Source organism: Festucalex cinctus, chromosome 4 (genome assembly GCF_051991245.1).
Source record: "Festucalex cinctus isolate MCC-2025b chromosome 4, RoL_Fcin_1.0, whole genome shotgun sequence".
Lineage (NCBI taxonomy): Eukaryota > Metazoa > Chordata > Actinopteri > Syngnathiformes > Syngnathidae > Festucalex > Festucalex cinctus.
The window spans coordinates 10,718,354-10,732,908 of NC_135414.1; the positions used below are offsets into that span (position 1 = coordinate 10,718,354).

Consider the following 14,555-nt stretch of genomic DNA (forward strand, 5'->3'; position numbering starts at 1 on the left):
AGAACTGATCAAGTTACTTTGAGAATATGTACTTGGATTATTAGCTACAATTTTATACATGCATGCATGTAACTGACTGAATAAATTATCAGGACAACCCGTTTCAAACATTGATTGACGCTTTCCATACGACAGCGCCTGTAGGTGGCAACCCTACCTCATCAAGTACTCAATCACAGACTGGCACACTCACGCGCAATCATACATGCGCGCGCACACAGCCTTGATGCGCTAATGCCATTGATCCCTGATAATTGACGACCGCTGTGTGATTAAAATGGGCAGATGGACGCGCAGGCAAAGTGGTCCAAGTTAAAATGGTCCCTGGGCGATAATTTGCTTCACCGGCTCACATGACTCTCCACACGCGCGTACAAAAGCCGTGCACGTGGGTGCGCGCACATGCACGCTCCCCAAGTGTGCAAGAGGCGGAGGGGAGCCGGTGGGCAAAGCTGCTTCGCTTGCGCCGCACGGATGCTGCTGCCGCCACTTCGTACCTGCGGAATTATTACTAATAGCTGCGCTTATACGATCAATACATCGAATTGCTTTGGCTGGTGGGGGCAGCACCATGCAGGCGACGCTCCACATTCTATTTGATTGAAAGTAGTTTGCCATATGCTGTGTGATTTTTTTATGCAGCGTAGGCTACGGCAGCCCATTTGTCCTGTCCCAGACAGTAGGATGGCTATCTTGAATCGTGTCCAATAGATGTTCGAGTTTTACCCCCCTTCCTCCCTGCTCTGCTCCCATCAATGCCTTCAAGAGTTAATTGTCTCATTTATCTGCACCAGTAAAGTGGAGGGTGATTGGAGGAAAACGGTCTAAACCGAAATACTCCAGTTTTTGTTTTTGTCGTTTTTGCGCATGTATGGTTGTCATTCCCCCCCCCAACGAGGAACCTGTCAGTTAGAGTCAATTTTGGGCTTGACTGGTTTGGGTAACCAAGGCGCCATCACAGACTCGACCCCCCCCCCCCCCTTCCGCCCCCCCACCATCACCAGAAACTCTGCAGGATCTCCCCAGTCTCAGTCCAGATCGGAATATCTTCAGGTCGTGGTCCCGCTGCTAGTGCGGTGCCGGTCCACAGACGGGCTCATCACGGGTGGCGTGCATCGCACATCCGCGCAACTCTTTTTTTTTTTTTTTTTTTTTTTTCTTCCCTCCTCCAATGTTTGGCATTTTTCGCAGGCGAGCATTCTGACTTGTGATCGAGAGGGAGACTCGGACTGCAGCAGCCTCCCAAAAAAAAAGCTCCTCTCACATGGAGATTTGCGCCTCGCTCGCATTGCTCATCTTCCAAAACGGGGAACAGGGCCCTGCTGATTTTTCCTTCAACGGTCGCAGCTTGTATTCACTCGATAAAATGCGTAAGTATTTGATTGCATTCACTCAGATTCAGCCCACGTCCGGTGTGATCTGCACGGATTGTGTCATATATCTCACGTTGACCGGTTGCAATGCGGAAAACGGGGCACTTAAATCTAATACTTGAATGAATGTATGGTGAAATACTTTTTTTTTTTTTTTTTTAAATACCTTGCTGGGTCCATTTACATCCATGCTTTTTTTAAATACTTGCCGCATCTGTTGTGTGTGCGTAATGCGTGTGAATGTACCCCATTCATATATATATTCTGTTCGATGTAGATAAATGTAGATATGATCGGTGTGGAAGGGAGCTATGCAACAAATTGCTGGTTTGAGCGCTTGCTGGAGGCAGTACGGATGTGTGAGGCTCCCTGTTGCCAGCAGGACATCACTGCTAGAAGAGACGTACGTCATATGGTAATTCAAATTCTGTTCAGGTATTCTCAGCATACACGTTTGCAGCACAAAAAGAGCGCAGGGATTGGGCCAGGCGTGAAGGGGCTCTGAGTCAGTGACATATTGTAAAAGCTTAAACTCAAGCTTTATTTTCACTGAATCTCCACGAGCAAACCTCCTGTGTGTACAGTATGTCTATGCCCCCCTATGTACAGCCTGTCTTCTCCCAGCGTGCCCTCTCTCTATGTGGTTGGTGCAACTCAAGCAGAAATGAAGCTCCCATCCCATCTCCTACTGTGACACAAGGTGGATGTTTGAAGTTCATGTCTGAATAGAAACAATTCATTAGCATTGCGGGTGCTCAAATGTTAATATTGAAAATGTTTGTAAATTGGTGAGATTGAGCTGCATTAGGAATAAGCATCGCACAATAAACCTGCACTCAAGTGTACACTTTGGTCTAAAAGAAAGCAAACAGCATGCATTCCATACACAATGCATAATCTAGTTTCATTCCTACAGCGGCAACGTAACCCATATTAGTACGAAAATCAAAATGTGGCTGCCTACAGTATTAATACAAGCCTAAAATCAATAGAATGTTTAGTATTTAGATGAACACTTCAACACCATAAATATAAAACAATCAAATGAAAAATAATTATAAATAATGAGTAATTACGGAGGTAACTGAGTCTGTCTTGTGCTGCGTGATAACACATTCTCATGCTGCTGCTATCTGTGCTACATTCAAAGTACAGTAATCAAATATCTTTCGGGGCCTTATGCAGCCAATCACATTAACATTCCCCCAATGATGCTACCATGGAGGGAAATTAAGATCATTGACACGCTGATGACACAGCATCAGGGGAAACACAGGCTTTTGTATCTTGTATCATCTGTGCCAAATAACCTTTTCTATTGCTCGTGCAGATGTTCTCCACCCATCATATTTTTCGAGTATTCCATGTCGGTCCAGCAACATGACCTCAGTCGCACTTGACATTTTACCATGTCAAACAAAGATGCCGAATTGAAATCACTTTTTAATTAACAAATTTGAGCTGGCTCATTAATCTTAAAAAAAATAAATAAATAAATAAAAATAAAAATGAAAAAGAAATTCATCAGTCAGTACAGTCAATACAAAAAAAAAATCATTTATTTAGTAATGACAGAATATATCATTTGACATCTTAATATTGAAATTACAATGCACTTTACTTTTTTAATTCATGGGCAAAAATAATCATAATTTGGCATTTTAAAAATAGTGTCTGACTAGTGTTATATCAAACAAATACATACACTTGGCTTCGTTATTCAGGTATACTGGACATGAGAGGGGCAAAAGATTATAATACTTCGCCGTACTGTTTTTGTTTTTAAACAGTAATTTCATTGGTGGGTGGGAAATAGGCCAAATGCCTCTCTGAAGTTTGGTAATGTCCCAGATAAGGTTTAGAGCCATAAGTTGTATCATACCTAATGTTGTGGCTGTTGAGTGCAGGAGTGAGTCATGTTGAACCATCTGCATTAGGAAGCCTACATCCTGCTGGGAGAAGAACCATTCAGTGCTATCATGATGAACATGTTGCCCATGTGTATTAAATGGTTCTGCGACCCAACATATAATGTGGAATTGGGTTTTGGCATTTACCTATACTGTAGCTGCTTTGGGAGTCAGTACATCAGCTTTGACAGAAGCTTTCACCATGCGAAACAAGGTGCTGGGCAAAAACATAGCTCTTCATGCATGGCACACATGTAGTCAACCACTGGCTCACCTCGGTGAACAGTGACTCATTTAGTATCCGACGCTTTTCTCCAGTTTTTGTTCTTGCGCAACCTGCTGGGTAGAAAGGCAAAAAAAGCTTTTGTCTAATTGCAGCCTGCTTGATGGGACACAGTTTTTCTTGTGCTCTCAAAATTTCTGGTGACAAGCTGCCATCTTAAACGTAGACATTTATGGTGAACTCAACAATAGAGTAAATCGCTATTTATATATTCCCAAGTGATTGTGTCTGTCTGCCATTGTTCTGTCATCGCCACCCACCTAAGCCACGTTGTTCAATCATCCGACATTAGAGGTTGAACGTTGCAAATTGTAGCAGAAGCAGCAGTAGCACATGTAGCACAACAGTCAGCCTTTTTATTAAAGTCATAGATTCCTTGTTCGAACCACAGGAAATAAAATAATGAGAGAGCTGGCCGCACCCAACCTTTTATTTCACAACACTAAGCATGGTGGGATGCTAATCACTGAGCAATTTCAAGGACCACTGATACTGAGGCGGAAAAAAAAGTGTTTCCCCTGCTTCTCAAATAACCTGCAAGGTGAATTATGATCCTTAATTATTGATACCTTGCAGTGATGCGGTGTACATGAAGCATAGCTGATTGACAATGTAGTGCTTAGATTTGAGGCACAAACACTTGCAGATTTTAATCATAAGAAAGCAGAGAAAAGACATTGCTTGTGTTGACTGTTTGTGGCATCATGTTATATGAGATAAGAAAATGGATGTTGTATGGTATTGCATTAATGTAATTGCATTATGTTCAGTGGATATAAAAGTCTAAACATCCCTGTTTTTGTGTGTGTGTGTGTGTGTGTGGGGGAGTGTGTGTGTGTGTGTGTGTGTGTGTGTGTGTTATAAAAAAAAAAGAGACAGTAAGTAATTTAAAGAGATTACATCACAGTATTTTAAGCCCTTCCACAGTTCAGTATAAACATATAATGATTAAATCGTACCTTTGACACCATGGTGATGTAATTTTTTATGAAATATTAAGTGTTTTTCTGGTTATTTTTTTAACACGGATGTAAAACGCCCGGTTCAGTAAAACCCCGCCTCTCCCCGTGTGGTTGCCACGCCCCCAGTGAGCTGACTGCAGTCTTCTGTTGGAGCTCTGCGTCTGAGCACTTCTCTGAATGGCTAGCCATCAATTCTTCAATAAACATTTGAAACAAAATGGCACCTTGCCACAAGAAATCGTGGAGGAGAGGAAAGAAGAGAGGAAAAAAGAAGGAGAAGAAAACAACCCCAAACCTGAGCAGGTCACGAACCAGGTACCTGCTACTTATAGGGCAAGGATGCTAACCACTACAGTACTGGTGCAGTTAAGTTCAGCAGCACAAAAATTGTACTTGTAGTTTACACAAGTGTAAGGCAGAACCTGGGATTTTAAGACTCATTGCACTTTGGCATTGCAAATGTGAAGGATAATTGATTGCTTTGAAGTCATTTGGACAAAAAATTTACTGATAAAGGATACTTTTGTCACTATCCCATGGAGGTCTCAGAGAATGTGGGTGTGCATTTACTCCGCAGAGGCGGTGCGAGGGGTGGGTCCGCACCTGTTGACGTCACAAAGTGCCAACAGTTTGTTCTCTCAGGTTGGGAGGGGCTGGTGCTTGGAGAGCAGAATGACCTAGAATTTCTCATAGAGGGGATGTTTTTGGTGAGGAATTAGTATTTTAACATGGCTAAAAACACCAAAAGATTTTTCACGTTGCTGTCCCTTTAACTCATTTGCTCCCAATAACGTGTAAATATGTTTTTTTATGTTCTAAGTGTCCCAAAGACGTATTTATACGTTTTTTTTATTTTATTATTATTTTTTTTAATGCTAGAGCATACAGAAGGCTTTGATGCAGCCTCTCAACTGCAAAGAACGGTTGCAGAAATGGTAGTTATTCCACAAACGGCCAGCAGGTGGCAGCAGAGCAAAGGAGATCAACCAGGGCCATGTAGAAAAAAAAAGCTCAATTACTTCCAATTTTAAATAGATTTGTGAAAACTGATGAAACTTAGCTCTCTTCTAATGCTAAACAGATAGAAACATACTTTTTTTTTCCTGATGAAAGAAGAGACTTTAATCTTTCTTTTGATAGATTCCATGTTTTTTATTGCAATGGAACACAGTATTCTGTGGGCATTGCAAAATCAGTCAAAATCCAGTAAAACAGCTGGGAGCGAACGGGATTGCTTCTGTGAAAATGGCTGGGAGTGAATGAGTTAAGCATTTAAAAACCTTTTCCACCTTAATGTGTCATAATTTGCACAATGCTTGCCACTTTGACTAGGACCCCAATTCCAGCTGAAGAAAAACAGCCCCAAAGCATGTGCTGCCACCACCATGCTTCATTGTAGGTATGCTGTAGGCAGTTTTGTATCTGCACCAAACGTTACTTTTGAAACTGCAGTCCAACATTTCAACCTTGGCTCCATCGGACACATTTACCACATCTAATTTGTTTTTGAAAAATATAGAGTGAATTGGATATTTTTCTTTGCACCCGACCCTTTAGCCGGAGCATGAAGGAAATGGGAGGTTGTTGTCACATGTATTAAACAGCCAGTGCTTGCCAGACAGAATTGTGTGCAGTTCCTCATTGTTATTGTTGGCCTATTGGCAGCTTCCCAGATCAGTTTTCTTCTTGTCTTTTCATCAATTTTGAAGTGATGTCCAGTTTTTGGTTATGTCACTATTGTGTGATATTTTCTCCACTTGTGTTTCATGGTAGGCAGTATTTAATGTCTTGGAAAATTCTGCTGTACTCTTTCCTTCTTTCGACTTTGACCGTTGAACAATGAGATCCCTCTGATGCAGTGGAAGCTCTCTGTGGATCATGAATTGTGCTGTAAGATGTGACTGCAAAAAATGTCAGAAAGAAACATGCTAACATGGTGTCAGGTGTATGCTGTCTCCAATTTGACATGACTTTGAATGTGATCGGTGGTTTAATTCTGTGGAGATTCCAATTGTTCTGATTTGCCCTTATTTTATTATGGGCATGCAGTTGCCACGTCTTCTGCTGGAAGTCGAAAATGTTGCGGGGAGGACGGAATGACGTGCAGGAGATTGATTTGGAGTTTGCAAGTGTGTCTGTAAGTGCATTGGCTTGTGATTGGTTGACATTAGATTTGGACTCTATGAATCAATCATGGTAACATTTGTTGACCTCACCGCGTCTTCCCCAAAGTACAAAAGTAGCTTTGCAGCACCACGGCCGGCTGGCTAGCTAACATGGTGACTAAGCAGCAGTTGCTTCTCTAAAAGTCACCAAGTAATCACTAATCTTCTATAGAGGTGAATAAGCAACATTTTTGTCAAGTACCGTTAATACAAAAGGAAGAAGAGTAGCATTTAACAGGAGATGTAATGCTGAGGCTAAGCCATGACAAACTAGAGCTAAGCTATCTTAAAGCCCCACTAATTACGTTTTCAACCATTAATTCATGTTTTCATAATTCTGCGGATGAAATGTTGACTTACAGCTAGATTAATTAAACCTTTGTCATTGCCTCAGGGGCGTCTGTATCATGTTTACTGGGACTAAACAACTTTGAGGAGGATGGTTGGAAAACTGCCACAAAAAAAAACAAAACAAAAAAAACTACACGTGCAGATTGCTTTACGGTATACGTCACATCCCACTTTCCATATTTGTTCCAAAGATGGGCCCAACATCTACGCGCGCTTATTGTCATGGAGAAGTTGCAAAACAACCCCAAAGGCAAAGATTTTTGTCTTAAGAGACAATAAAATAAAATAAAATAAAATAAAATAAAGGAGCCTACCTAGATAAAAGTACAGCACAGGATTAATATTGGCCACACTTTCACTCACTGGATTGAGGTCAAAGTCATGGGGGTTTCCAAACGACTCTGCCTTTGTGGGGCTCGGCTCTTTTCTTGCTGGACTTGTAGGTAGCTTTCCATGCTCAAATAAAAAAGATTATGCTAATGTTAGCTATCCGAAATTTGCGTGGTAGCAATAAATAGCTTGATAATTGGCCGTTGCACACTGACCTGACCAGCCACGAAACACTCAAAAGTATTGGAACGCGTGCGTTTTATTTACGAGTGCTTGTGAAATGCATCGCGGGAAAGGAGGGAGGTGGAGTGCAGCAGTTGGTGTGTTTACAATAAAGAAGGTAATCACCAACCAACAACTGCTGCTAACATAATTGAGAAACATTACAGTGCTGTATAAAGAAAAAATAGAAAATACATTAATTACCTCATCGCAATACATCCTTCACACAGCTACTGCAAACAGAAATGTATTTCAGTACACCTCCAGGCTACCGGGAGATGAAGATTTCACTACGCTATGCGCTGGTCCTCATGGGAAATGTGGTCTTCGGTCAAGGCTAAACACTACCGTTTTTGTCCATATGGTGCCGCCATAATCAACAAAAACTTAAGAGTCCTTTGTGTTACTAAGCCATCAGGACTGTCACACGGCAAAATGTAGGCAACTATTATATACTGTATGAGTACACACAGTATAGAACAGTAGAAAGTACAAAGGGAATGTGCTGGGAACCAAATTTGGCCTGGGAAAATATTTGTTGATGAAGTGAGGGAGTGGAGGGACTTCCAACGAGAAATGGACCAAATGTGGAGTTGCTATAGCTGGAGACCGTTCCCCTGCTGCTTCCAGCATCTCCTTAGTACCAGTCCACCAGATGTTCTACCTCCTCTCTGTACTCGGACTCATAGTTGTTTGTGATATGTCCTGTTACCACTATGTCGCTAACAAAATTCAGTATATGGCAGCTTGGGAATTTTGCTGAGCCGACATGTCAGTAAAGTGAACAGGAGGGGGCTCAGTACACAGCCTTGGGGGAGTCAGTGATGTTGGAGAATGAAACAATGATGTGGATCCTGACAGTCTGTGGTCCATTGGTTAGGAAGTTCAGGACTCAGTTCCCCAGTGACAGACTTAGCCAAAGAATGTTCTGCTTTTGCACCGGTTCTATGGAATAATGGCCATGGAGAAGAAATCCAGGAAGAGCAGATGGATGTAGGAGTTTTTGCTTTTCAGGTGTGGACCACCAATAAGGTGGTATGATCAGTCGAGCGATTCTTCCTGTAGATGTACTGATAGAATGGTCCACAGTGACGTTGATGGAGTTTTTGATCTGTGCCATGTAGTGATGTCACTTTGTAATATTTTTAGTATCGGTTAATTAATCGATTCGATCAATCAATCGATTGGGGGGGTGTACAGGTACTATGTTCCCAGTTCGGTCATTGTTTTCCAAAGTAAAAACAGGTTTTTGCAACAGATTAAACACAGAAGATAATCAGTCTTCTTTCATGAAGGACTACAGAAATCAATAAACAATTATTGTTGATATGCTGAAATCAGAGGATTTGGCCAATTTTAAATTAAAAAATAATTTTGACAGCTCTAGCACCATGATCAACTTCAATTGAGTTGTACAGGTTATAGGTCACACGAATAAGTTCAGAAAATATTTATCGAGGTCTCTTTTTTTTGTTTGACATCACAAAAATTTGGCTTTTGAACAACGGGGTTTGTTATTCGAAGCTTGCAAATAGTATTCAGGCCCCATAAATATATTACTATTTTGATTTTGCAGCATTGTGTTATAATGATGCCTTTGTTGTATGCTTTTGTTTTATTCCGTAAAGTACTGAGGCGCACTGTCAGAAGAGCCAGAAAATAGCTGAGGATATTATGTGAGCTATTTTCTACAGCTGAAGAATAGAATGTGCCTTACAGATAAAGAAGCGCAATGTTTTCACCCCAAGGTGCGTGACAGGCCTACACTCGGTGCCTGTCCAACCTTTGAAAACTGAAGCACACTAGCTTGGTGCTAAGTGCTAACCAACAGCCCGGGCTTAGCCTACCTAGCGCGCTACGCTCTCGAAGCAGGGAAGAGCTTGACAGTCCAAATGTCTCCTTACACTCGAGCTTTTTCCTCCTGTGCAGTGCTTTTCTTGATGGTAATTCATTGCTGGAAGCATCTGCTGCTTCAGGAATGTAATTCTCAAACTACGGGGTGGAGGTTGGGGTGGCGTGTGTCAATTGCGTGTTAAAAAAATGAATTGCGTTTAAGTGACTTTGCGTTAATGCGTTGAAAAATAAAACAAAAAATCGGTCCCATTTGTTGATGGAGTAATTGGGCTGAAGTACACATACCTCCAAGGAGACTAAATTTCAACCTGTCAACAACCACAAATTCATTTTCTAATAGCCCTGCTGCATCTCACAATTGATGGAGGGTGTCAGCATTTTTGTGGGTTTTGCATTCTAATATGGCAAACTGTTTTGTTTCATCAGTTGTTATTGTCATATTGGCCTTCTGCTTTCTTTCTTTTTTTTTTTCTGTGATATTAGGATTGGGAGTGGTAATAATTTATGTCTGCGGCACTGTCTGGATAAAGTGGAAAGTCACCCAGTCCCTCTGGGCATGTGTGTTTTAAGTAATAAAGATGTAGCGTATGTGTCTGGGTGACATAGATAAGTGAGTCGGATGCAGTCTGAGATTATCTTGACTTGAAGCCAGCTCTTCTTTGATCGACAATTGAACCAAATTTCCACCTGTGCCACCAAAACACGTGTTTGCGTCAGGTCGGGAGACACTCCAATTTGAATGACTTGGACTGCTGGTAAGAAATACTGTAAATCCAATATATTCCATCCTACAGAGATTTAGGATCCAATGTTGCATATTCAATTTGGCCATTGTGCACCAGAAAGGGGATTTTTCAGCGAATCCTGCTCTGTGTCATTCGTAAGTGTGTATTTCCAAACGAACTAATGTTGATGTGGTGATGAGTGATGACTAGGAAAGGCGGTTCCATTGACTGTTCGTGTACAAACCAGTGTCTTATGGAGAGTGACACTGTTAATGTCATGATGACACATTTGCTGCTTTGACTGAAGCCCTCTCTGTTTTTTTTTTTCTTTCGTTCTCACCGTTAGTAAGGCCCTGTAATTGGACAGCTACACTCAGGCTTTTAGGTAGACTGCCTCCTCAGCACTTTCTGCTAATGCTTCATATAGAGTCCTTGACAATTTCCATACAACTTTACATTTTCGCTAACAAGCATGTTTTTGAAATTGTTGTATTATTTTTGGAAATGAGACCTGGCTTCTTGTGACTATTTTAAGGTGGCATTCACAGCTCTTGGATGTGGTTTCAAAAGACAAGTTGTATAGCTGAAGTGGCTCAAAGCATTGAAAGCACTCAAGCGACTTATTTAAATATGAAGGTGACATGAACTTGTTTTTTTTGTTTTTTGTTTTGTTTTTTTTAATTCAAGAATCCTTGATATCCTTTTACTAAGTCATCAAGATAATTTGGGTTGGAAATGAGCAGGACGCCCTTTTTCACGCTATTTTTGTTGGTCGGTTGGTTTCTCATTAATATTAAAATTAACCCAAAGCTTTGCTCTGTTTGGGTGTATGTTCTGACTTTTGGCCGCCCCTCTGTATTGTGTGGCCTCTGTTGAAGTTCAGCAGGCCAGAATTGTGATGTGTTTGGCACATCTGGAGGTGACCTTTGCCAAGTAAACCTTCTTTCACAAACACTACAAGTACATTTTGTGGTTTAAAACCACAAAACCAACCACATACATTGGTCAGTCCCCTGTGGCAGCTGCAAATTCATGTGGCATCAACATGGAGGTGTACTATAAAGAAAATCAAAAAACTAAATTGAGAAGCAACTGGGAAACAGCCTCGTTCGTCACCATGTAAGTGTAATTTTTTGCTCGGGGGGGACTCCACTGTCGCCTTGATGACGGCCCCCTGGAGGAAAATGTTTGCACTTTGGGGGTACCACCTCAGCAAGCATTCTGCGGGGGACTGAGAAGTGCGAACCAACCCGTTCCCCGTTTCATTCTAAATGTATTTTACACATTGAGTATAATATTAGCTAGAAACCAAACCACATAGATGTCACACTTTGGAACAGAAATTGGATTATGATCAAAGGTCACCTTTAACAACTGTTTGAAACACATTCACGTTAGCATGCTAGCATTGTTATTTACTACACTGCGAGGGGGGAAGAGAGGAAATATTAAAGAGTGATAAAAATTTACATAACTAAACATGTGATAACATGCCAGAACTCTTTGACCAGAGTTGCACTTCAAACTTCCCAATCAAGACCAACCTACAGCAAAGTCAGCCTATTTATTTTCATTTGATGTGTCAAGTTTGAACCCGGTTGAGGTGAAAGCGAGTCATTGGAAGGGCTTTTCCTCAAAGCCCCAGCAAATCTCATTGTCTGCTTATCAGCCTCAAATTTACTCTGCCTTACTGAGATATTCCCTCAGAGAATTTGGGATAATAGCTGAAGTGATGACTGTCATGATGAGACTCCCCCCCCACCCCTCAATGTTCAATGACACTCCTCTCGCTTTTATTTTTTGGCTTCCTCTCTCTTAGCTTCCCCGTTTGTCATTCCCGTTCTCGCATAACAACTGCGTGGTTTATCTCTTGAAAGCTCATTTAAACCAGAGGTCATTAATAGCAGTGTGCTATTTGTATTTAGTGCCGTATAACATGGCACTATGAAGCAAGTAACCAACTCCCATTAAGAAAATTATGTTAACTGAAATATAAATGCTTTGCACAGATTGTAGCTGCTTGAATGCAGTCTATTGTCTTATTTGGCAGAAATAGAACTTCAGTAACTGGCCCCTAGTCAAACATTGCTGAACCAAAAAGGGAATCTTCTACGGCTGACAAGATTGCCTCAACAGCGTGTGGATCTCCATCGCCTCTCCTACGTTTCCCGCCTTTTATGACAACAGCTTTCTTCCAACTACTGTTTTCTGTGACTGAACAAGGCTGTTAGAACATATTGTTCCCTTGTTGCCATGTACTAATACATTATTGGTGAACCTCGTTGTTGTTTGCCACGAGAGGATTTTGTCACTCAAATTCAGGGAAAACCAGAAATAAGTCCTCCTGTGATCCAATTCATTTTGTCTTGTGTCATCAATAATAGAGACAAGTGGCTCTTTTTTTGTTGTTTTTCTTTTTTTGAGGTGAGATGTATAACATGGTCGACAGATGGTAGTCTTTTTTTTTTACTTGCCGGGGTCCTGGACCTTTTTTACATTCTTGTTTTCATACATACCCAAACCGGCCTCTGTTAACGTACAATTTTGTCCTATCCTTAATATTTCAGGATGGAGTTAACATTTCAATAACAGGATAATTTAAATAAAAATATTATTTCCCCTTAAATCATCAGAATTTCAAAATGTAAGTCAACAGCATGTGCTTTGAAATACGGATTAGTGTTCGGATTAATAACTGCTGACACTTTCCAAACATGGCAGTATCAGTATTTTAAAGAAGACCGTGGCGTTAAAGCGGTTTGCACTGCAGTAAATAAAGAAATAAGCACTAATCTTTCATTTGAAAACTGTTTACGTGAGCTTGTGTTTAGTGTCAGTAAGAATAAATCAGGCCCAGGTACATGCTAGCTATGATAAGCCTGAATGGATGTGTGTCTGCATGTGCTGTGTGACTGACTTGTGACCAGTGCAGATGTTGCCCAACGTCAGGCTTCAGTTTACCCACAGTTCTAATTAGGACATGTGCTATAAAAAATGGATGCAAATATGTCTATCCATCCATAATTTTTTTCTGCTTATATGCGGTTAGATCAGTTGTGTCCAAACTCGGTCCTCGAGGGCCAGTACAGATTTTGGATGTTTCTCTTCTCCAACACACCTGAAGCTCATCAGCAAGCTCTGCATAAGCCTGATAACGATCCTGATCATTGGAACGGGGGCGTCAAAGCAGGGAAACATCCAAAACCTGCAGGACTCCGGCACTCAAGGACCGAGTTTGGACACCACTGGGTTAGATCATCAAGGCAACAATATAAGCAGAAAATTTCAGACTTTATCACAGTTACTTCGTCCAGCTCTTCTGGGGAGATCCCGAAATATTCCCTTTTAATTAAGTGATTAATCATGATTATAAAAAAAATCGTTTGACAGCATTTTGTCAAGAACATACCACGGTATAGTTATTGCAGTACAATAAGATACAAATTCTGCATACTCTTCAATTGCACAACATCGTAGTCATTACCCTATGACCATAACCATTAATAAATTATGCCTTCAACAGTATTTGTTATTTCAATGTATTGCATCAACCATTAAATGGTAGACTGAATCAAAATATCAGTATATGAGATTTCAACATCGTCAAAAATGTGCCCATACGGATCAATTAGCCTTTGCAGTCTGTGTTCAACCGTAGTAAAGAAAGCAAGCCAATTAAATCAGATCAATCAGATCTCAAACATAGAAAATTAAAATTCAACACTATTTTGCAAACAAATAACATTGCTGATACTTTGGATTGGATAGTTAATGCATGGCTAGTGATTTAGTTTTATATTTTGCACAAGGTACTTTTCATTTGCTATTTTTGCATCCAATATTGCTGTGGAACTAAAAATGCTTAATTGTCTTATAATTATTCATTGTACAGGTATTAATGTACTTTAACCTGTTCTCTCAGGGGTCGTATGCGGGGACATACTAATTTGACCTCCTGTCACTGTGTATTATTTTCTCTCAACCAATTTGGTAATTTGCTGCTATTTTGCTCTTCAAAGTTGGTTAATCTCCGCTTTAATGTTGTTCCAGTCAGACCTATGTGACGAGTGTACTTCTGTGTTATGTGACTGCATGTAACAATAACATAGCAATTAGCATGGCTTGTGGAGCTTTCTGCTATGTATTACTCCCCGTCCTCCCTTTGTAATAATAAACGGTATTTTCCATAAATGTAGCTTACGTCACTGCCATGGATATAATGATTAGTGGCATAATTATTGATACCTAAAGTGAAGCAAACTTTTGGCTCATGTGCAGGGCAAAAATAATTAATGCAAAATCCCCAATGTGAATAGCGGAAAGCAGGGAGGTTAACCAGGTGTCCAGTGCGGTTGTGCCACTTAATTAATTAATTAATTA

The 14,555-nt window shown here is 40.8% G+C and overlaps 1 protein-coding gene across 1 annotated transcript in view; it reads left to right on the forward strand.

Annotated features, from left to right (window-relative positions):
• Window positions 1-456: 456 nt before the first annotated feature.
• lrrc4cb (leucine rich repeat containing 4C, genome duplicate b) overlaps window positions 457-14,555 on the forward strand; it is a 63,971-nt gene continuing 49,872 nt past the window's right edge. The window contains exon 1 of the mRNA XM_077519057.1: window positions 457-1,370. The gene's annotated coding sequence lies outside the window, so the exon portion shown is untranslated. The remainder of the gene's footprint in view (window positions 1,371-14,555) is intronic.